The sequence below is a fragment of the Prionailurus viverrinus genome, chromosome B2, assembly GCF_022837055.1.
Source record: "Prionailurus viverrinus isolate Anna chromosome B2, UM_Priviv_1.0, whole genome shotgun sequence".
NCBI lineage: Eukaryota > Metazoa > Chordata > Mammalia > Carnivora > Felidae > Prionailurus > Prionailurus viverrinus.
The window spans coordinates 109,020,715-109,045,915 of record NC_062565.1 but is presented as its reverse complement, the minus strand read 5'-3'; the positions used below and the strand labels follow the sequence as shown (position 1 = coordinate 109,045,915).

Here is a 25,201-nt window from a genome sequence, read left to right as displayed (position 1 = left end):
GTAAAATATATATTTGCACTTAATGTAAATATGATTTTTAAAAGAATTAGAAAATTCATGTGCATATAGTGTTTCAAGATATGAGTTGGAAATAAGTAAGAGTGGCTCAAGTTTCACTTACTTTTTATGGACAACTTTATAAACAGTAGGATATATAGAAAGATATTCATTAAAGCTATCACATCCGAAAACCTAATCTCAGGAGCAAAGAAATCAGAGAAGGAATAAACTATTTCACGTGTTCTAGTTATCAGCTGAGTGAATTTTCTAAATTTCATGGTTTTGTCTGTAAGGCACTAGAATTGTATTGAATTTTCAAGTAATTTTGGGTGCCCAGTAAGTTTTTAACTTGTGTTAGTACATTGGTGGATCAGTTCTGTTTAAGTGACCTGGTAGAAATTTTTTCTTTTCTGAAACATATTACCATTCTATTTTTCCTAAAAACAACTTGAATGTAGCCTAAATTATTTATAAATAATATGATAGGATGTTTGGGATTAGCTTTAAACAATACAGGATGGGAGATGCAGATGGCATGTAGATGGGAGAGATCAACAGACTAATGTTTGTTGGCCACAAGGAAATTCTTTACACTAGGCTGTCTACTCTTATATATGTTTAAAATTCTCTTTAATAAACATAAAAAAAATCGTCTACCTTAGGGGTTGCAAACTGGTGGTCTTCAGGCTAGATCTAGTCAGCCAACGTTTGACCCACATTGTGCTCTAAAACTGAGAAGGTTCACATAATAATCTGACTTTACAGATTTTCTTGAAACATTAGATGTGGCAACATTGAGACAGTGTTCCCTCATAATAACACTAATGCCGAGTAGCAGCTATTTCCTTCAAGAAAAGATGTGCATTTGCTATAGCCCTGAAACACCCTAATGTGTTATTTCTCGCTGACTTCACTTATTTACTTTGCCTTCCTGACTCTTGTAACCATTGAAATGTTTAAGTTATAGTCACTCTTTTATTGAAAGATACTGCTACTGAGAAACATTCAGTTCTTTGTAATGAAGAATATGAGTTCAATGTTGCCATCTTCTGATTTTTCAAAAAAATCTGGAAAACTTAGGTTATATGAAATTTCCCAGTTTACAAATAGTGTCTGCATCAAATATCAGTCACAAAAGTGACCAATAAGTCAGAATATTTTCCAATGTTCTTATAGGCATATCCACACCAATTTAATTGTGTATGAAAAGATTAAAAATTAAATATAATGGAGAATGCCAAGAAGGTATTTTAGATCCTGAAATACAAAAGAGAAAACCTTCCTCCCTCTCATCCAAGATTTACACTGTGGGCATGAGAGCTTTTATATCAGTTATTTACTCATCCAGGATTTGTGATAATTGAAGTGTTTTTATTCCTGAACCCAAATGTTAATCATCCTATGCTCCGGTCAAAATGTAATCAGTTACTCTGATTACATTGATATAATCACATACATATACACATAACACACACACACACCTTACTGCATGTTAAAATATATTTTCCATTTCAAGAAATTGTAAATCAAGCATATAAAAATGAAGGGAGAAGGAAGAAATATACCAGTGTCGCAGTGAACAGAAGTAAAAGAAGAAAAATGAGTTATGGATGTCATTATATATCATTCATGTTTAAAAGAACTTTTTGTAACATGAATATTCAATTTACAAAGGCTTGTTATAAATCAGCCATCATGGGTGAGAGATTTATCTTGCTTGCCTGCGTGATATCATAACTCATTGCTTCATGGGAAGAAAACCATAGAGTAAATTGTTAAATTCATTAAAAACTTATATATTACTGTCGAGGAAAAGGCCAATTGATTGAAAGCTGCTAAACCACCAAATCCTTGATTCTTTTACATAGGAATACTTTAAACAGCTTTATTAGGATTGGTATTTCAGATGGGGTTACAAGAGACAAAAAAAATGATACCATGTCAGGTTAACAGTGTGTTAATAGTTAACGGTGAAAGCTTTTGGGGAATTTAACATAAATATGTTGTTTTTTAGAATTTGATGATGAAGATTTTTTATCCCATCCAAGCTGTGGGACTTTTACCACTGAGGAAATATAGGATATATAGGGAATTTCAGCACCAGCACTGAACCCTATGCTCACAACAGTTTCACATTTGGGTTAGACCTAATAATAGTGTATTTTAAGTTTTGCCCTTTGGTCTTTTGGGTTCAGGGAAACTTATTAATATCTTGATGTAGGAGGAGAGTAAAAATGCTGCAGGGTGGGTTTCTATGTATTCATTTAGAGAAATGGGTGGAATGCCAACCATGAAAAAGTCCCCTCTCTGTTCAAATGGTACAAATGGAATGTATGGGGAGATGTGTGACTCCTCTGGAATGCCATGAACATCCTAACAGATTTTTTTTTAATATAGCCATTCACTTCATAACAGGTAGTCTCCTCTTCTAGACTCCTAAAAAAAATGGTAAAATTTGACTTAGACTGTAGTATAAATGATTGTTTTGTGTTCAGTTGGAATTAAATCACTAATGCGTGTGTGCTATGACTACGTTGGCCTCTGCTGAAATCTAGGAATTGGGAAGAAGCAAGTGGAAATGTACCTTCTAGGGTTAATTAATAAAACACAGCTTTTTAATGTAGCAGAGATTATATGCAGGTCACTTGCTCTTTTGTTAACAATGTCAGGTTTTCTTAGCATATGTATACAAATCTGTTAGGTACATCCAGTAAGAGCAGTTGGAAAGCAGCTCACCTTTCAATATTATATAGTTTCAAAGCTGGACTTTTTTCCGGAAGTTCCATCTTTCTTCCTTAACCACACCAACCCTCACACTTTGAAGATGATATTTTTATCTTCAGAATCATTAAGATATAAGCTGCTACTTGGAACTTCTTAACAATTCTTTATGAATTTTCTCATAGTTTACCTGCTCGAGCCAATGACAGGTACCTGAAACATTTTTAGTGTGTATCAGGATCAAAAGATGTATTCATCATTTTCTACTTAACTAGAGACATAGTACATTTAATTCTCTTCACTTTATCCCCCATCCTCCAAAAACAGCAGCAAATTTCAATGGTCCAAATACGAAGATCATGTTACATACTTTATAGTCCTTACTTTATTCTGTCACTTTATTTTATGGGTTTGCCTTAAAATAATGGTTATATAATTTTTTGGCCCCTTCTCTCATGGAAAACACTGTTTTGAAGGGATGTTGTAGGGATAATATACACAGGGATAATAACATCATTGACAATAATCTTTCTTGACACCCTACAAACATTGAACTGGGAAGACTTTAACCCTGGCACTTACCACATTTAAAATGGATCACAAAGTGTACGTATCACTGAGTGTCTTGGACAGGTTATGTTTGGTTATGGGCATTTGCATCACCTTCTATTCCCTTTGTCCTAAAATATCCCATCTACTCAAATGATTCATTAATCAAAACATTCTTAGATTACACTGAAATGTTTTTCTCCACATTTGGCCTCTAAACTTTCCACTTTACTACCCTGTACATTCAAGTTTCTAACCCCTGTGCCTGACAACCCACAAGATTCATTTTTTTTTATAACAAATCCTTCCCTATTTTCACTATATAATGACATTTCTTCAAATTAAGAAATACCTTCAAATTAAAGAAATGAAAAGTGTGAGAAAACAGAGTTCAGAGGATTTTTTAAATTAAAATTGACAAAAATGCAAATTTATTTGTTGTTGGAGGATGCTGGACCAGATAATAGGGAAAATGTTTGGAAACACAACTTCTCTACAGGTAAGATACAAAACAAATTTTTCTTGGGATACTTCTTTACTAGACCATTTTTAACATCACCCTTCACTTCTCAGACATTTCTGGGTAGGCATCTGATTGGGTAAAGTCAACAGTATCAAAAGAGAATAATGGTTATTTCATGCTCTTATTTCAGTTTACTAATAGACTGCAAACCACTTAAAGGCAAGATCAATGGTTTCCTCCTATTTGTGTTACCTAGCACAATGCCGGGTGCCTGTCAAGCACTAATTAGATGTCAGCTGAATTGGTAGCTTTAAGACTAAGTGAATGAATTGCAATGAATGGATTGTCAGGTATTCTTCTATTATTATTTTTATTTTTTTTTAAGTTTTATTTAAATTCCAGTTAGTTAACATACAGTGTGATATTAGTTTCAGGTATCAGGTATTCTTAAGAATAGTGACTGAGCCTGATCTTTTCAAAGCTTGTGATGGCAGTACATGACTAAATGATGGTTGCCCAAGTATTGCCATGTCAGTGATTTGCTTTAAGAATAAATATGGAATTTTATGTATTATATCAAGGATATGATCCTGCTACACTCACTTTCATTCCCACATATCCGATTTATTCCTGAGATTAAAAAAAATAAAAACAAAACAAAAACTGGAGTTTAATATAGTGAAGAATGCCCAGCAGAGTGTCAGACATGGTCATCTTCTGTCCTGGGCATCTTACAGCAAACATTAAGAATCTCTGACCAGGGGATGAGCTTTTAGAATGAAAAGCTACAACTCCCCTATAAACAAGTAACAGAACAGTGGCTCAGAGAGACAACTGACAAAGGAGAGCAGAGAAATGAGGAAGAAAAGTAAGTCCTCAACTGTGGGTGCTAGAAATATTTCTGGGTATCCCATTTATAAATCTTTATAAACTCCCATTTATAAAACTTTCCATATAAGACTAATTAGAGCAGTTGGGGTACTATTCTAAAGAATATAAAATGATCCTGTTGATGAACCACATTTTACTTTCTTATTTTCAGTGTGAATTTTAAGTCAGTAATGGCACACAGCTCATTTAACTCTGGAATGTTCTTGCTCCTGCTTTATTGTTTTTAGCTTGGTTAACTTTTCCTCTTTGTTCTAGTTTAATTATGTTTCCCTCCCCAAATATGTTTCCCTCCTCAAATAAGTCCTAATCCCCAGTACCTCAGAATGTGACCAAATTTGGAAGTAAGGTCTTTACAAAAGTAATCAAGTGAAAATGAGACTATTAAGGTGGACCTAATCCAATACGACCAGTGTGTTTATGAAAAGGGGAAATTTGGACACACACACAGAGGGAAGGAAACGTGAAGAGACAAAGGGAGATGATGGTCATGTGACTGGAGTAATGTGCATTCGCAAGCCAAGGAATGCCAAAGATTTGCCTGCAAACACCAGAAGCTAGAAAAAGCAACACCCTGATTTCAGACTTCTAGCCTTCAGACTGTGAAACAATAAATTTCTATTATTTTAATCCATCCAGGTTTTGGTACCTTGTTTCAGCAGCACTAGGAAATTAATATATTCCTGGTCTCAACCTTAAATGCTACTTCCTCTCATTAATCTTCCCTGACAATGTTTTCCCCAAGTAATGGGCCTGTATTGTTCTCTAGGACATGATACTTATATGTGGTATACAGTAGACACTCAATAAATATGAACTGAGTGAATGAATAAATGATTAGAAAATTGATATTGGTTAATTCTTAGAGAAGCTGGAAATCCTTATGAAAAACATTTGTATATTAAGACTTACTCCTATAAATCCTTTCCAACAAGTTAAAGACTGTGTAGCACATAAAGTAAAATGTACATTCCATTAAACTATCATTTTAATAGTTACTTTTTATAAATTGTATTTTATTTAAAAATAGAAGTAATTATATTGCTATCACTCATCATTAAGCCTAATTTTTAGGTGGAGGAATTTTAGGGGGAGTATTACAAGGTTTACCTTAATATACTTCAGGGTAATAAATTATAAAATGTGGCACAGATGTCTCTTCAAAACCAAAAATGAGGATATTACTGATGTTTCAGGTAGTCTGGAAGAGTCAGTTTTCTAAATGATAATCAAGCAGTACTATAGACCCAAGTACCTTTCAGAAAAAAATAAGAAATAGTTTCATGCTATGAAATCATATCAAAACTTGCATCCATTTAACTCCATTCCTATTTCTTTATGAGGAATTGAGGAACAGAGAGCTTGTAAGATTTGCTCAGGGGACAAGTCAATAGGGGTGTCAGGGCCATAACATGAGTTCTTACAATTCGAAGCACTCACGTTTTCCATTTTAAGTTATTTCCTCTCCGAATGAAATTAGGAAGCATTTCCAAAGGACTGAAAAGCAATCATTAATTCCTAATATGTCTTGACTATGTCTACTTCTCCCTACCTCTGGCAGTCACCACAGTCTAAGATATTCCTCACCTGACTTTATGTTCCAAACTTCTCCCTGGTCTTTCTGCTCCCACTGTTATCTCTACCACAAATGGTACCACAATTGGGTGGAAGCACCCAATACCACGGAGTTTTCACATGGCAGCCACTATTCTTTCTAAAATCTAAGTTTGGTGATATGAATGTCTTGCTGAAATCTTTAAAATTCTTCCCATTATTTTTGGAATAACAATCAAAATCCTAAACCTGACTTTGAAAGTCCGAATTATTCATCGCTCCACTCCCTACACAACTCTGAACTAACTTTGCACAAATCTTCATTGATCCATTCACAGGAGTCTCTTAGATTTCTCAAAGTTCAGTCTTGCTGCCTCAGAATGTAAAGGAATTCCCTTCTACCTGAAATGCTTTTTTGTCACCTAATTGTTTCCTAATTGTTTTCTTCACCTAGTTATGTTCCATTTATTTTTGTATGGTCTTTGCTTAAATATCATTGCTCAAAAAAGCTTTTCTTGCCCATTCAAAACTTTGGTTAGGCTCCTTGTATTTTCTTTCATAGTATTTATCACTCCCAATTATATTTTTACTGTCATCTCCCTAAAGGTAAACATCAGGGCTGTTTTGTTCACTGATACACTTCCTAGCACCTTTTAAGTGCCAGACTAGATTAGTATATATTGAATTAACTGATGGTTTTCATATTAGCATGAAGGATTACCAAATGCCCGGCTAGTTTACTGACTCAGATTCTCTGGGCACAGGGCCCTCCTTAAAATAAGTGATTCTGATGTGCTGCTTAGTTTGTGGAAACACTCAGCTAAGCAATGTTTCCAACAGTTACAACATGTGACCAAATTCAATCTCTTTAGAGAAGAGTAAGTGTAAAAATTATCCAGGTAGCCTCTATAAATGTATAAAGATTTAATAGTCTGTGTTTACATGATGTAAAAATGAATAAGATAGAACTGATTTACCTAAGACAGAACTGTAAATCAGTTGATCACAAAGTAGTACATCAGATAGATTTATAATCAAACAAACTTCAAGACACTGAAATATATTTTTTTCATATATATTGAGATGTGACCTTTAGTTCTATTAGAAAGTATAAAGTAAAAGACTAGAGTTTTAGGACCCCAACTTGCATTAAGTCTTAATAGATGAGAGAGGTAAAAGAAGGAAATTTCTGGAATCATGAAAGACTGTGGCTGCCTCAGGCACTAGAGTTAGAATGCATGAGAAGTTAGTTTGTAAAGGGCATTGTAAGCCAAGCCAAAAAACCTAACATGTAAAAATTTTAATCAATATAGTAACATTTACAAAGACAAAGACACTGTCTTGTAGGAGTCTGATGAACAAATATATCTCTTAGCTGATTTCAAGAACTTAATTGTTTTTTCCTGCCAGCTCTGACACAAGTTACCATCTAAACTGAAAACATTATGTTTGCCAATGAGAACATTGTTTATTACTATATACTATATATATATATATATATATATATACGAAACTGAAAGCTTCAGTTTTCTAAATTCTCTGAAATGTCACATTGGAATTTAAATTGATATTTAAAGACATTTATCAAAAGCATGTGTTGTATTCAAAATTATAATTTATTTTCTATAGACTGCTATATCTAGCTATGGGAAATGCACATTTGGTATCATTGACATAAAAATGTATCAAAATTGCTAACTGGAAAATATTCTATAAATAATAGAATGGGAATCCTCTAATTCAATAGTTCTCAGCTCCAGGCCATACTTTAAAATACCCAGGAAGTGTTTTAATTAATTGATACTAGGCACTCAGTCTATGTTTCTTGTGTTCGTTTAGAGTTACCTTATTAGTTTAAGAGACTAACAATAAATAATTAAATCTGTACCAACTAATCTGCTAACATCAGGGGGGAGAGAAAGATATCAGAAAGGAAGTTTGATATTGGCTGAAACCTAAGTTTTTTCTAAAAGCACACTTCCTATTGTACATTCTTAGCCTGCTTCTTTCAGATGATGAAAAGAGATGCTTGGGGCGCCTGGGTGGCTCAGTCGGTTGAGCGTCCGACTTCAGCTCAGGTCACGATCTCACGGTCCGTGAGTTCGAGCCCCGCGTCGGGCTCTGGGCTGATGGCTCAGAGCCTGGAGCCTGCTTCCGATTCTGTGTCTCTCTCTCTGCCCCTCCCCCGTTCATGCTCTGTCTCTCTCTGTCTCAAAAACAAAATAAACGTTAAAAAAAAATTAAAAAAAAAAAAAAAGAAAAGAGATGCTTCAGACACCTCCATGATAATGTTTGAATTTCTTGTCCTTATCTTTTAGAAAGATTTGTGATTATTGCAAGTATTATTAAAAAATTATTTTGTATACCATATTTTGCTCTAGACAAATTATATTCATTGTTGGATTAATATTTAATATTTTTCTTTTTCTTTATATTTGCTGTGCATAACTTAGTATTACAATAGGAAAAAAAGAGGAGTATTGTCTGAATGATTTTGTTTCTGTGAGTACCATGAAGTTCAAGCTTGCCAGACATTCGTGGTTCTGCCTTGATGTGATATGTGAGCAGATTTCTATGTGATGGATTAATATTCACCCCTGAAGAACAGAATCTAGAGAAGCTTTCCTACCCAACTGACCTGCATTCTAAAAGCTATTACAATTTACATTTAATTTTTGAGCTTTATCTCCCACCAAAATTGCAAGCAGTTTTCCTGTCTCTGGCAGTGCTTGGGCATATTAATTAGAATATTTAAAAGCCACCGTTGTCATGGCAGACACGTATTTCTAGGTATAGAAAGAAAGCGCGCAATGAGTCAGGAAGTTTATTTAAATTCTAAGTGATAATTGAGACCTATATACTTATATGTAAATATAATAAAAATATTATATAAATAATATAATATTGTAAATATATAGATATGAATATACATATATATATATAATGTGTATATTTCTATACACTTCAGCTCTTGATTTTGCTCTTATGCCTAATGAGAATAATAACTTTGGTTATACTTAATTCACAGAGTTACAGTAAGATACAGTACTCTGCACTTGCACAGTAATATTCAATACTATGGTAATGTCAGCCCCAATTCACTTGGCATCGACTCATTCACAAAATATTTCCTGAAGATATACCATGTGGGTATATTGTAGTAATTAAAATCTAGGCTTGAAGTCAAACCTTGCTACCTCTTCCTAGTTATATGAACTTTTGAAATTAATTTGGTCTTTCCAGTACTCACTTCAGCAGCACATATACTGATTTTGTTTCTTCAGTTCTCAGTATTTTTTTTTTCATCAGAAAAGTGGAAGGAATGGAAATATGTACCTCAAATAATTATTGGGAGAATTTCATGGGGTAACATGTTATTAAAGACTTAGCACTAAATAATGGATAGGAATTGAGGAATTACAGTACAGGAAAATGCTCATAACAGGTCTGATCCTTAGAAGGGCCTGTTTCCAGAGCTGGCCCTTGGGTGGCTTTAGGAAACTTGGCTTTGGAACATTCTGTAGACTGATTAGGTCTCTCTACCATCCTACCTAGGCTGTTTGTACCGACAATGTGATTTATGGTGAACATCCACTTTCATTCTGAGAATCTTAAATTTTGGTAGCTGTGGCTAGGCAGAGTGCCTGCATGACCTGCCCCCAATAGAACCTCAAACTCTGAGTTTTAAAGTGGCTTTCCTGTGCAGAGTAGTGTAAATTTCACTGGTGAGGAATGAGTGTGCTAAGGGGGGCTCTTTGAGGAGCACATAGAAAGACCATGGTGGGATTCCACCAGACTCTGCTAGATGTGTCTTTTCCCCCTTGCTCATCCTGTTGTGTTTCTTTTCTCTGAAATAACTCACAACCATGAGTATAATAGCCTCCAAGTCCCCTGAGTTCTAACAAATCAACAAATATGAGAGTGGACCTGGGACTCCCTAACCCAAATAGTAACAGTGATGAAGTTTTTTAGAATTATCTCCATTCACAGAAACATGACTAACGTGTTATTTGGAGAAAAGAAAGCGGGAGAGGTGGGGATTCTGAAGATCTGTTGCCTAGATATCTATGGAATCACCCATATATGAAATAGAAGCTGAGCTGTAATTTCTTATGAGAGGTGAAAGTTACCAATGGGCCTGAAAAATGATCAGTCTAATCCCAGGAGAGCTGGCTCAGTGGATCTCTGGGTTTGTTTTTGCTATGGTAGCTAAGGTGGCAAAAGGTAAAACAAGAAAAAGAAAAGAACAGATAAGGCTCCCAAATCCCCAAGATCATACTTTTTAAGGTGGAAAGGAGAAAGTATATTTTCAGGATGCCTACATTGCCTCTGTGTTTACCAGAATTAAGTTAGTATTAATTTGGACTAGAATTGTGAGGGATAAGAGCATATTATAATACCCACAGCAATCAGTAAGAAAATAACTCAAAAAATGGGGGAAAAATCAGCAACAGAATTAAAATGATATATTAGGTATCTGCTTAATAATAAAAAATAACCTACCCTCTGGGAGATATGACTGAATGTAATTATTCTTCTAAGCCTTTGAAATTATGAAAATATTAATGTAAAAACGGAATTATATGAATACAATTTAAGTTAAAATTCAAGTATAATATATATGGACAATATAAAATAATTCAGCAGTGTTTTCAACATTCAAATCACTTTCAAATAAAATATAAATTTATATCCATTCATACCATATATGTAAATTAAGAATATTGAATTTTCTATTTAAAAAATAAACTCTGATTTTATAAACATGAGAATAGACCTTAACAACAGGTTCTATATTTGTGAATAAGGACTTTCAAATCAGATACTATTAGAGCATTTATAATTGGCTAAAATAAATTTGTCCCATTCTACTGATTTTTCTAGAAAAAGATGTACCTCTTGTTTCACAATAAACAAACACTTAAAATGTGTGTATATCTGATTTATTTTTAAATATTTGTAATAGTTTCATGAAGTTAATATTCCAGTATTAAAATTTTTCTTGACCTTAGGCTCTTTGCCAAATGATTAATCGTATGGAAGCACCCTTGCCACTAAAAAACTGCTTTCAAAAAATCTAAAGAAATTTTTCATACTGAAAATAATAAAACCTTATGTACTTGTTTTATAAAGTTCATATTTTATGAATTAGACTGAAATAATCTGTCCGTATTTAAAATCAAGAAAATACTATATACTGGCTGCAACTCTTTAATAAACTGCATTAATGTAGAAACTCATCAAATTACCTCCAACAATTCATAGCATTTTTCACCTTTAAGACTTTTTGAGTACATTAACTACAATATAAATTGCCCTTTTGAGCTATCACTACATGAACATTCATGACTTGAACTCCATGAGGCAGGATAATTTGAGACTGGTGTGAGTAGAGTGGTATGCGTGAAGATACACTCTGGTTCAGACTCGTAATGAAACACCATTCAGAATGTGACAATTTCTTCCCTTACGAATCATGCAATTTTCAGTGTCATCCTTCAGGAGGATGACACTGCTCAGTTGGATTATCACTCATGCAGCTTTCTGCCAAAAAAAGATTGGTTCTTGAGAGTTGTAAAGTTCAAGAGGCTGAACAAAATATAAAAGAGGAAGAAAGGAGAAAGGAAAAGTTTTAGAGTGTTTGTGAAACCCTCTTTAGGCTGTTCGGATGTAGTCAGAATGACAACTCTATATTCCCCTGTGGCTCGAGATGGAAGATGACTTTTTAGTGGTCACTAGAAAATGCATGCATGGATAGGGTGAAATGCTTCTCCTTCGTGCTGTGATTATTAATTTTTTAACTTGTCTTAATTTTTTTTATTTTTAACAGTAAACAGAGATTGTTGAACTTATATTTGTATTAAATAGGTTAATTAATGGAACCCATGTTTGAAATCTTTAGAATCTAGTAAGACTTTAAAATACCAAACAGATAAAGCAGATAAGGCCAGACACAGAGAGAAATTTGTAGCTTTTTAATACTTACATTAATAAAGGAATTATATTAAATCAATAACTTAAAATTCTCTATTTAGAAATAAAAAACAAAAGAGAAAATTCAGCCTAGAGCATACAGAAGAATTAAACATAAAAGACTAAAGTGGAAATCAATGAAAAAGAAGACAAATCAATGAAACCAATATTTGGTCCTCTGAATGATCAACACAATTTTCAAACCTTTATCTGTATTGTACAAGACACATGTTAACAAGATCAGGAACAAAAGAGTCAAGTTCTTATCATTTTTAAGAGTTTTGTATTTCAAAAGGTAGGGTCAATCAACCCCATACGGGATGTGCCAGTGGAACAGAAGGAAACTAAACAGAAATAAAAAGAAGGATATTTAGATCAATACTAGGTCCTTGTGAGCACACTTTTTTTTCTCTCTCTGGAGTAACAGTGGAGTTCTATAGCAAGAACTGATAGCCACTCAGAGGAAACTTACCAGTACATTTTGCATTTGCCACTAATTTAGTTAAGATTATATTTGAATACATTTTAGGCATATGTTTGGACGTATTTCTTGTCTTCAATAAGAAATTGTTGGAAAAAAAGAGTTATAAAAAAATCTGATTCAGTTTGCCAGACAATTCAATCAATATATTATTGGTATTCCTATTGATATTGCATTGTTGGTGCTTTCTTTTACTCTCTGAGGAAGGAAACTCAACTTGAAGTTAAGTTGTAAAGAATGTTAAATCATGATCTCTTTAAGTTATCCAGCAAGGGTTTCCAAGAGAAGAGAATGATAAACTGTGTAATTTGAAACAACTTAGACAATCAAGAAGCGAAAAACTTAAAAAGTGTTAATAGAAAGCATTTAGGAACTTCAAAGGAACCATCCTGCTTAACTTGGAAACCTTCTGTTTAATGTCTGGTTTTTTTTGTTTTGTTTTGTTTTGTTTTCCCTTTCCAACGGAGGTTAAAGGAATCTATTAACTGGAAGGAGGTAATTAATTTCTACATTCAGATCTGGGTCCCCATGTAGGTCCAGACTCCTCTCCAGAATCCTTGCAGTAGCCAAATGATAGAGAAAGAATATGGGTAAAATTAAAGACTTACTAATTTTTTTCCAGAGTTCTCTAAAGTTTTATATTTAAATTTGTTTCATTGTTCAATGTGTTATTGTGTACAATAATAGTACAATAATAGTAACGCCCTCTGTTATATACTGGATAAATGAAAGGACATTGCTGAGAAAAAGAGGGGAAGCCACAAACTACTTGAATTTTACACTCAGGATCGTAATGGACTCAAAATCCAAAGTTCTTATCAGCTACAGAGAACATACTTTTCAAATTTATAGACACCTCTGATTTCACTAATTGAAAGTACCCTTGCCACCAGAGAAAAAGCAAGGATAGTCCAAGGCTTGATGAAGATTATGAGCAACTCAAGTGCAGTCTTAATATTATGTTGACTTTTTTTCAATGAATGACAACTTTATTTTTTATACTTAAAGGCTGATGAAAAACCATTACTAATCCTATTAAAGAAAATCATACATCTCAGTCAGAAAGAATAACTATATTTATTCATTACCATTTGAGTTTTCTACAACACAATTTGAAAACACCCAGCATGCATGTTTAATCTCAGTACAATGGATTCAAGATCAAGTATACATGTTAAAGTATTAAGGCTGGATTATAAATTATCATAGTCATCATCTTCATCTTTTCATTTTCTTTTCAATGCATTTGATGATTCATTGGCAGTATTTTGTGATGACACCATGTTAGTGGTAAAAAGAATGTTTTTGGACCCAATTAATGATGCATTAATCAGAACATTTTGAACTGTGGATGTTGCAGGAATTGATGCTCTTAAAGTTGGGGACTGTGAAGTGGGCATCTCTACTGTGAAACTTTGTCTTGTGAGAGACATTGGAATCCCTACTTCAGTTGACACAGAAGACATGGTTTGTGCGGTTGGCGCATCAACTGCTAATAACTGAACCAACACTTGACCAAGGAACTGTTATTCTTCCCACAGAAGTAGATGCCTTTTTTTGTAAAGATTTAAGTCTATAGTTTGTAGCAATCAGGTAATATCTATTAGGTGGCAACCTGGGGCTTGGATATGGCAAAGGAATTTGCTTTCTTTTTTTTTCAATATCTAATATAAAAAAACTCTTGAGGGAGAAGAGGTAAAAGTCATAATATTCAAATATTGCTTGACTGAATGAGAAAGTAGATGAGTATGTAAATGAATATTGGATCATTTTAGGGAACATGATTTTATTTTCTCTTGATTTCTATTCAGATCATTTTTAACAGAATCTTGAAATTTATCTTCCTCTAATTTTACCTCATTAGCTTTAAGTAAGCACACCACTTTAAGTACATATGTGCAGATATAGTGCATGTATATTTCTAATAAGCATGCCTCATGATTATATTTTTTTTTCTTGTTTTACTTTTTGAAAATATTTATTAAATTTGAAAGAGGCAGAGGCATATGCATGAGTGGGGAGGGGCAGAGAGCTAAGAAGAGAGAGAAAATCCCACGCAGATCATTGGGCTGACAGCACAGAACCCAATGTAGGGTTCGAACTCATGAACTGTGAGATAATAACCTTGGCAGAAATCAAGAGTTGGATGCTTAACTCACTGTGCCACTCAGGTGCCCAGCTTCATAGTTATTTTTCTAGACACACATTTGCCCATTTTTATTGTATTAGATATCCAGATGAAAATGAAAACTTCTTTTTGAATGTTCAAAAACTACCAAATTCAAGCATCTGCTTGGATTGTTCAACAGTATTTAACTTTGGGACTTAATCATTAGCTCAGATTTCTATATTTAATATCTTTGACTCACTAAACTTTGTGAGTAAGTTTCTTAAGCTAGCTGGGGGCACATTTTTGCATTGAGATGGTCTTTTATACTTGGCACCTTCCAAATATCACAAAATTGGCTGCTATTGATAAGGAAAAAAAGAGCCTAATCATTTAAAATATCCATTCATGTGATCCATTACATGCTCAATTGGGAATTCTGTGGGCACTTTAGTTAAGGTTAATAGATCTGACTCCTTATTTCTGGTTCCTAAAATAAATCTGCAAGTCAGATCCACAGTCATTAAATTTAATTTAATCAAAATCCAAAAATCAAAAAGTTCTAAGACCAAATTAAGAAAGAAAAGTCATAGCAAATGTGACCTCAACTGATGTGTGGTTATTAGTTTCAATAGTTGTATTTGAGCACATGTGTTTGATTATGGGAAACTTCCACAGATTCCACAGAGTGTGTTTCATAATATATGCATATATAATCTATCATCTTCATCAAATTATAAAGCAAATCCTAAATTCTAAAATACAACTAGTGTCAAGAGTTTTCTATGGATCATATAACAGCTCCTATTTTGCTTTCTGTTTCCAAGGAAAGACACATTTTGATGAACCTGGAAGCTTAACCATAGCTTTGGATTCCATAGTGTGGATTTATGATTGATTTTTACATCAGATCTGGTATTTTAGGATTATATGAACAGGGTTTGAAGTATATGAATAGAGACAAGATTGACCAAAAATTTGTAGTTTTTATTTCTCTAAAAGCCAAATGGGAGAATCTGCAGCTAAGATAAACTTTCCAGGAGACTGGATAGTGTGTGGGAGATAGAGGAGCTCCCTTTGCTTATAAGCCTGATCTCAGCTTCACCCAAGGTCATCGTATTTAAGCTCAAATTTATCCAAGCCTCCAGCATGTTCATGCATACGTGACCTTTATACCCAGATACCTTGATCTCTAAACTCTCCTTTGTTTAATTCATATGTATTAGGCCTTTCTAACACTTGCATTGTAAGAAGGTAGAGTGGGAGGAAGAAAGAATCCCCATCACTGGGGCTGTAAACTCTTAAGTAACTACATATTCAGCAGGATAGATCTGGTCCAATCTCATTGCTAGGAAAGGAGCAGCTGGATCTTTTCATCTGATCTAGAGTGCTCATAGGAGCCCCAGCTGAGCATCACATTGGATCAATTGATCAGATGTATATATATTTTTACTTCCCTGTTCTGTTTTTGTCTTATCAATCTTATTTAGAAATTTGAAGGGAACAAAGAGTAAAAAATCCCTGTCAGTACCACCATGTGCTCATAGCACATGGACAGCAAGAACTTCTTACTCAGTTAACATAGTCAAAGATTCTAAATACCAAGCAGCCATGTGCCTCTCTTTCCACTATGTGTTTTTTTCCCCAGTAAAACCTGTCTAGTTTCAGAATATATACTGTATCTTATTAGACCTGTGTAGGTTTATTAAATCAAACCAAGACATTTAGCCCCTTTTGTATTCTTCCATGAATCATAATTTAGTTATATATATGTGTGTATGTATATATAAATATATATATATATACAATTGATAAATGAATCTACATAACTACATATATAAATTTAATTAATAAAAATACCATTTATCATTTACCTATATTTTCAAATAAATGCTAACTTTCCAAGAGATCAAATTTGGAATTAATTCTGCTCCTTTATAAAACTTTTTTTTTCTTTGTTAAAGAAATGCCTACAGCATTATTTTAGGAACCACACAGAGCTTTAGTACAATTACTTCATAGTTACACTTACTTTTGTAACAGTATTACCAGTTTTAATTATTCATATTGTGATTCACTCATTAATTTTGATGAAAAATTAACTTTCCTACAAGGTGAAAAATTTGTCCACATGAAGAATATACCTAAGAAGACTTAAGATATTTCCAAATTAGGCCAATACTAATACTTCTGTAGTAATTGTGTGAGCATTCTCCTTATGAACCATCTAAATGCAATAATAGATAATTCTTCATTATTGCCAGTCAGAATTTCTCTTGCTTCTACTTTGGGAATTCTTACCATGAAAGAGATAACCAGGAACCTACCCACCACCTTTAAAAAAAAATAGGGTCCTTACTTCTCATTCACTGAAGTCCCTGCCAGAAACTGTGGGAACAGCCTTGCTAGTAGGCCAAAGTCTGGGCTTATCCATCCAACTTCTTCCTTTCTTGCACTTATCTCTGCCAGTCTTAGGAGGTTCTTCAGACTACATTTGCCGATGTAAGATGCAACCTGTATGGGTTACATTTGATATTATTTCCCTCAGCTCTTCATGTGAATCTGTAGATACAATAAATTCAGGATAGAGAAGACAGTTCATCTAATTCTCTACACAAAGTATATTTGAATCTTAGACCTTATCCGACTATAAATCCTAAAGCATTCACATACATGGATATGAAAAACATAAATCCTATCTACAATGACATTGAGATGTGACTTTAAGGCATTATATTGAGCTCATATGCCAAAATTATAACAATTCCCATTCCAGTCACTGTTCTAAGTTTTTACACATAATTACCATATTTAATATTCACAACAGAACTTTATGAAAGATACCAATATAGCCAGATGAGAAAACTAAAGAACAAAGAATTTAAGTAACTCACTCAACTTGTAGTTAATTAAGTGTCACAACCAGGACTTAAAACAGCATTATAGTTCTAGAATGTGTGCTTTTCATCGCTGCACTATACAAACTTATAATATGTATAAATTGTTTTTATAACAAAAATATAATGAATAATGTTTTCATACTCAAAAATATAATTTCAGCTCTACAGCTTCCAGAAACTACGGTAGGATTATGTTTTTTTGGCACCAGTGCTTTGTGCTTCCATGTAGTCCAGGTAAATAAGTTCTGTGTATTATTTTCAGGCCTAATATTTAATTGCCTATGTGAGACTCTGACAAAGAGAGGGAAACACTCAATTTAGTGGATACTCCATCTGTCTATATTCCTTAGTAACCGCAGTGAGTTGAGATTCCTGTCAATCTGTGAGGAAATATAATTATACAAAAATTAAAATTGTATTGTTTTAAGGCACACACTTTTGGGAATTGCCTGTTAACAACAGTAAAATCTAAATACATTACATGTTTCTGATATGAGTATAACAAAAGAAATATAAACAAAACATGATAAGCAAAAAATGTTAATCATTCTAGAACTCTTGTCATAATTAAGAATTGACAGATGTTTTTATCATACATAATTTTATACTTATTTCATAATTTCATGTGCCTTAGTAACTTGGTAGTAAATGATTTCTTGCTTTGATCACCATGTTGAATAAAAATTAAATGTAAAATGGCAAAAGACTAAGAACTGAAATAGGTAAATGATTTACTGTCACAAGACTATCTCACTTAAAACACAATAAATTTTTTTTACTGTAATGATACAACTTAATTCATCAACAAATATGTATTAGCCACTTAATATATGTTCATTATTGCTGAACTAAGAATTAGGACAGATTAAAAAATAATTTTTAGAAAAGTGGCTAGAGATCCATAAGATTTTCAAATCATATTTTATAAACAAATGTTAGATATGATGCATCTAAGATTGAAACAACAGTTTCTAGAGCAAAGAAATTTATCAATATTAACTCAGTATACCATTGCCTTTTCAAATCTTCTATTATCTATTAGTTTAAAAAAAAATTTTTTTTTCAACGTTTATTTATTTTTGGGACAGAGAGAGACAGAGCATGAACGGGGGAGGGGCAGAGAGAGAGGGAGACACAGAATCAGAAACAGGCTTCAGGCTCTGAGCCATCAGCCCAGAGCCTGACGCGGGGCTCGAACTCATGGACCGCGAGATCGTGACCTGGCTGAAGTCAGACGCTTAACCGACTGCCCCACCCAGGCGCCCCAAGTTTAAAAATTTTTAAATGCAATATGTATTTGTTTAATTTTAAAATGTTACCTTTAGAGGAAGATGGGGGCAGAGTAGGAGGGCTCACCTTTTTCTTATGAATACAACTAGACAACTATCAAATCATCCTAAATACACCAGAACTAAACAAAATGAGAAGAAAGAGGAACTGATCCCAAATGAAAGAATAAGAAAGGGCATGGCCAGAGATCTAAGTGAAACAGGTAGAAGTAATATGCCTGATAGAGAATTTAAAGCAATGATCCAAAGAATACTCACTGAACTTGAGAAAAGAATTGAGACATCAGTGAGAAACTTACCCCAGAGATAAAAATGTTAAAAAAAATCATTCAAAGATGAATAGTGCAATAAATGGAATTATAAACATGCTTGATGCAATGAACAGCAGGCTGGAAGAAGCAAAGGAATGAATTAATAACCTAGAAAAGAAAGTAATGGAAAGCAATGAAGTTGACAAAAAGAAAGAAGGAAGAATTATGCAAAATAAGAATAGATTTAGGGAACTCAGTGACTCCATCAAACATAATAACATCTGTATTATAGGAGTCCCAGAAAAAGAAGAAAGAGAAAAGGGGAAAGAAAATTTATTTGAAGAAATAATAGTTAAACTTCCCTAATCTGGGTAAGGAGACAGACATCCAGATCCAGAAGGCACAGAGAAATCCCATCAAAATCAACAAAGCAGGCCAACATGAACACATACTGTAATTAAATTTGCAAAATATAATGATAAAGAAAAATCTTAAAAGTAGCTAGACAAAAAAAGTCATTAACTTACAAGGGAAAATTCATAAAGCTATCAGGAGATTTTTCAACAGAAACTTGGCAAGCCAGAAAAGAGTAGCATGATATATTCAAAGTGCTGAATGTGAAGAATCTGCATCTAAGAATACTCTATCCAGCAAGGCTATCATTCAGAATAAAAGGAGAGATAAAGAGTTTCTCAGACAAAAACTAAACCAGCTCTACAAGAAATATTAAAGGGGAAATTTGATTGGAAAGGAGAGACCAAAAGTGACAATATAAAGGCAGAAAAACAAAGCAAGAAAAATGAGTATTTTTGTAAAAAATCAGCTAAGGAACTCACATACACCCACACACACACACACACACACACACACACACAATATTATAACATATACCTAAAACATAGGGAGAAGAGGAGACAAAAATGGGTTCAAATTTAAACGACCATCAACTTAATATAGACTGCTATCTGCAGAAGAGGTTTTATACAAACCTAATGGTAACCATGTATCAAAAACCACTAATAAATATTCAAAGAATATGGAGAAAGAAGTCCAAATATATCCCTAAAGAAAAACAGCAAAACATGAAAGAGACAAAGATGATAAAAGATCAGAAAAGGTCTCTAGAAGCAACCACAGAACAAGTAATAAACTGGCAATGAATACATATCTATCAATAATTACTTTGAATGTAAATGGACAGTAAATGGAATGTTAATGGACTCAACATGCCAATCAAAAGACATAGAGTGTCAGAAGAGATAAAAAAAATAAGAGCCATCTATATGCTGAGACTCATTCTAGACCTAAAGACACCTGCAGATTGAAAATGAGGGGATCCAGAAACATTTATCATGCAAATACATGTCAAAAGAAAGCTGGAGTAGCAATACTTATATCAGACAAATTAGACTTTAAACAAAGACCAACAAGAGACAAAAAAGGGCACTATATCATAACAAAAGGTACAATACAACAAGAAGATATAACAAATGTAAATGTTTATGCACTCAGCATGGGAGCACCCAAATATATATAAAACAATCACAAACATAAAGAAACTAATTTATAATAATACAGTAATAGTAGGGGACTTTAACACCCCATTACATCACTGGACAGATCATCTAAAGAGAAAATCTACAAGGAAACAATGACTTTGAATGACACACTAGACAAAATGGACTTAACAGATGTATTTAGAGCATTTTATCGTAAAATGGCAGAATACATATTCTTTTCAACTGCACATGGGAGATTTTCCAGGATAGATCACCTATTAGGCCACAAAACAGGCCTCAACAAATACAATACAATTGAAGTCATGCCATGAACCTTTTCTAACTACAATGCTATGATACTAGAAGTCAACCACAAGAAAAAGATCTTGAAGATCACAAATACATGGGGGAGGATAAATAACATGCTACTAAAAAATAAATACATCAATGCAGAAATGAAAGCATAAATTAAAATACATGAAAATGAAAACATAACCATCCCAAACCTCTGGGATACAGCAAAAGTAGTCCTAAGAGGGAAGTTCATAGCAATATAGACCTACCTCAAGATGTAAGAAAATCTTAAATAAACAACCTAACCTTATACCCAGAGAAGGTAGAAAAAGAACAACAGGTGAAGCCTAAAGCCAGCAAAAGAAGGTAAATAATAAAGATTAGGGTAGAGATAAAATGACATGGAAACAAACAAACAAATGCAATAGAACAGATCAATGGAAAGAGGAGCTGGTTGTTGTTGTTTATATATTTTAGAGCAAGAGAGAGCTCAAGTGTGAGGAGGGAGAGAGAGAAAGAGAGAGAATTCCAAGCAGGATCTGTGCATAGACCCACATGGGGCTCAGGGCTCAACCTCAGAAAGAATGAGATTATGACCTGAGCCGAAATCAAGAGTTAGGTACTTAACTAACTGAGACACCCAGGCAGCCCAAGGAGCTGATTATTTGAACAAATTAATAAAACTGATAAGTCTCTAGACAGACTTATCAAAGAGGAAAGAGAAAGGACTCAAATAAATATAATTACAAATGAGAGAGGAGAAACAATCAACACCACAAAAATACAATTATAAGAGAATATAATGCAAAACTATAGGCCAATAATTGGCCAAGTAGAAAAAATAGATAAATTCATTGAAACATGCAAATTACCAAACTAAAACAGGAATAAATAGAAAACTTGAACCGTCCAGTAAGCAGCACAGAAATTGAATTAGTAACCAAAAAATTCCCAACAAACAAAAGTCCAGGGCTAGATGGCTTCATAGGCAAATTCTACCAAATATTTAAAGAACAGTAAATACCTATTCTTCTCAAAATTTTCCAAAATATAGAAAAGAAAGAAAACATTCCAAATTCATTCTTTAAGGCCAGCATTACCGTGACACCAAAACCAGATAAAGACACCACAGAGAAAGAGACCTATTGGCCAGTATCTCTGATGAACATAGGTGCAAAAATCCTCAACAAAATACTAGCAAACCAAATCCAACAACACATTGAAAAAAGCTATTTGCCAATATCAACTGAGATTTATTCCTGAGTTGCAAGTGTGGTTCAATATTCACAAATCAATCAATGTTATATCATTACATTAATAAAAGAAAGGATAAGAACCATATGATCATTTCAATAGATACAGAAAAAGCATTTGACAAAGTACAACACCCATTCATGATAAAAACCTTCAACAAAGTAGGTTTAGAGGGAACATACTTCAACATAATAAAGTCTACATATGAAAAACTTACAGCCAATATCCTCAATGGAGAAAAACTGAGAGCTTTTCCTCTATGGCCAGGAATAAGACAAGGATGTCCACTCTCACCACTGTTATTTAACATAGTACTGGAAGTCCTAGCCACAGCAGTCAGACAACAAAAAGAAATAAAGGCATCCAAATAGGCAAGGAAGAAGTAAAATGTTCACTATTTGCAGATGACATGATACTCTATATAGACAATCCAGAAGACTACACCAAAAACTACTAGAACTGATACACAAAAAGACCCTGAGTAGCCAAAGCAATCCTGAAAAAGAAAAACACAGCTGGAGACATCACAACTCTAGAGTTCAAGCTATATTACAAAGTTATAGTGATCAAAACAGTATGGTACTGGCACAAAAATAGACACACAGATCAATAGAACAGAACAGATAACCCGGAAATGAACCCACAACTATATGGTCAATTAATCTTTGCCAAAGCAGGAAAGAATACCCAGTGGGAAAAAGTCAGTATCTTCAACAAATGATGTTGAGAAAACTGGACAGCAACATGCAAAAGAATGAAACTGAACCACTTTCTTACACCATACACAAAAATAAACCTCAAATGGATAAAGACCTAAATATGAGACCTGAGGCCATAAAATTCCTGAAGAAAGCACAGGGAGTAACTTCTTTGACATCAGTTATAACAACTATTTACTAGATATATACCCAGATGCAAGGAAAACAAAAGTAGAAATAAACTACTGGGGATACATCAAAACAAAATATTCTGCACAACGAAGGAAACAACAAAACTAAAAGGCAACCTATGGAATGGGAGAAGATATTTGCACATGACATATCTGATAAAGGGTTAATATCCAAAATACAAGAGAACTTATAAAACTCAACACCCAGGAGTTCCTGGGTGGCTCAGTCAGTTAAACGTCCTCCTGTTGATTTCAGCTCAGGTCATGATCCCAGGGTTGTGGGATTGAACCCTGCTGAGTGTGGAGCCTGCTCAGGGTTCTCTCTCTCTCTTCCCCTCTGCCACTTTCCCCCACTTGTGTGAGCTCTTTCTCTTAAATAAATAAATAAACAAACAAATAAATAAATAATAAACTCAACACCCAAAAAGTGAGTTATCCAATTTAAAAATGGGCAAAAGACATGTATAGACATTTCTCCAAAAATATCATACAGATGGCCAACAGACACATGGAAAGTTGATCAACATCTCTCATCATTAGGAAATACAAATCAAAACTACAATGAGATATCACCACACACCTGTCATAGTGGCTAAAATCAACAACACAAAAACAACAGGAGTGGCAAGGATGTGGAGAAAGGGGAACCCTCTTGCACTGTTGTTAGGAATGCAAACTGGTGCAGCCACTCCGGAAAACAATACAGAGGTTCCTCAAAAAGTCAAAACTACAACTACCCTACAATCCAGCAATTGTACTGCTAGGTATTTACCCAAAGAATACAAAAATACTGATTTGAAGGGATACATGCACCCCGATGTTTATAGCAATATTATCAACAATACACAAATTATGAAAACAGCCCAACTGTCCATTGATTAATGAATGGATAAGGATATTTGGTATGTATATACAATGGAATATTACTCAGCCACCCAAAATAAATTTTGTCATTTACAATGATGTGGATGGCACTAGAGAGTATTATGCTAAGCAAAATAAGTCAGTCAGAAGAAGAAAAATACCATATGATTTCACTGATATGTGGAATTTAAGAACCATAACAAAGGAGCAAAAGGGGAAAAAAAGAGAGGCCAACCAGGAACAGACTCAACTACAGAGAACAAACTGATGGTTATCAGGGGGGAAGTGGGTGGGGGGATAGGTTAAATAGGTTTGGGGGATTAAGGAGTGCAGTTGTTATGATGAGCACTGGGTGTTGTCTGGAATTGTTGAATCACTATACTGTGTGCCAGAAATTAATATTACACTGTATGTTAACTAACTGTGGAATTTAAATTAAAAACTTAAAAAAAATGTTAGCTTTCTGTAAATTATGGAACAGATAATTTTTCCATAATGAAATTAAAAAGATGGATATCCACCCCTAAGAGTACTATAATTCACAAATGTCTATATTTTATCATTAAGAATTAATAATTAGAAATACATCAACATTCCTTTGGCTACTAAAACACTTATTTCATGGGAAAATATTTATGTAGAATTTTAAAAAATATGTTGGAAAAAGATAAATTTTCTCCTGACATAGTTTCTGTAGTCCTATTTCTCACTTTCTGAGGATATCTGTCACCTAACAGTTTTATTTCATTTTATTTTATTTTTACATTTATTCATTTTGAGAGACAGAGAGAGACAAAGCATGAACAAGGAAGGGGCAGAGAGAGAGAGAGAGGGAGACACAGAATTTGAAGCAGGTTCCAGGCTCCGAGCTGTCAGCACAGAGCCTGATGTGGGGCTCGAACTCACAAACTGTGAGATCATGACCTGAGCTGAAGTCGGACACTTAACCAACTGAGCCACCCAAGCACCCCTATACCTAACAGTTTTAAAGACAGAGATCATTTAAGTCACTGGTAAAATTCTGGCCAACATAGTCATCCAAATAAGATAATAAGCTTAGTTTTTCAATAGAAAACTGTTGGCAAATAAACATATTTGTCAGGCTTTCCAATCTCACAGGGAAAACAATTACTGTGTTTGTTGTGCAAATAAGAATACCCCTCCAACTGGCCCATAGCCCTTTGTCATTTAGAAGTAAAAGCTTTTTGTGTTATCAAAGCCAGTT

General features: G+C 33.9%; 1 pseudogene; it reads right to left on the bottom strand.

Annotated features, from left to right (window-relative positions):
• Window positions 1-13,822: 13,822 nt before the first annotated feature.
• LOC125166494 (transcription initiation factor TFIID subunit 9-like) lies at window positions 13,823-14,399 on the bottom strand (annotated as a pseudogene).
• Window positions 14,400-25,201: the final 10,802 nt, after the last annotated feature.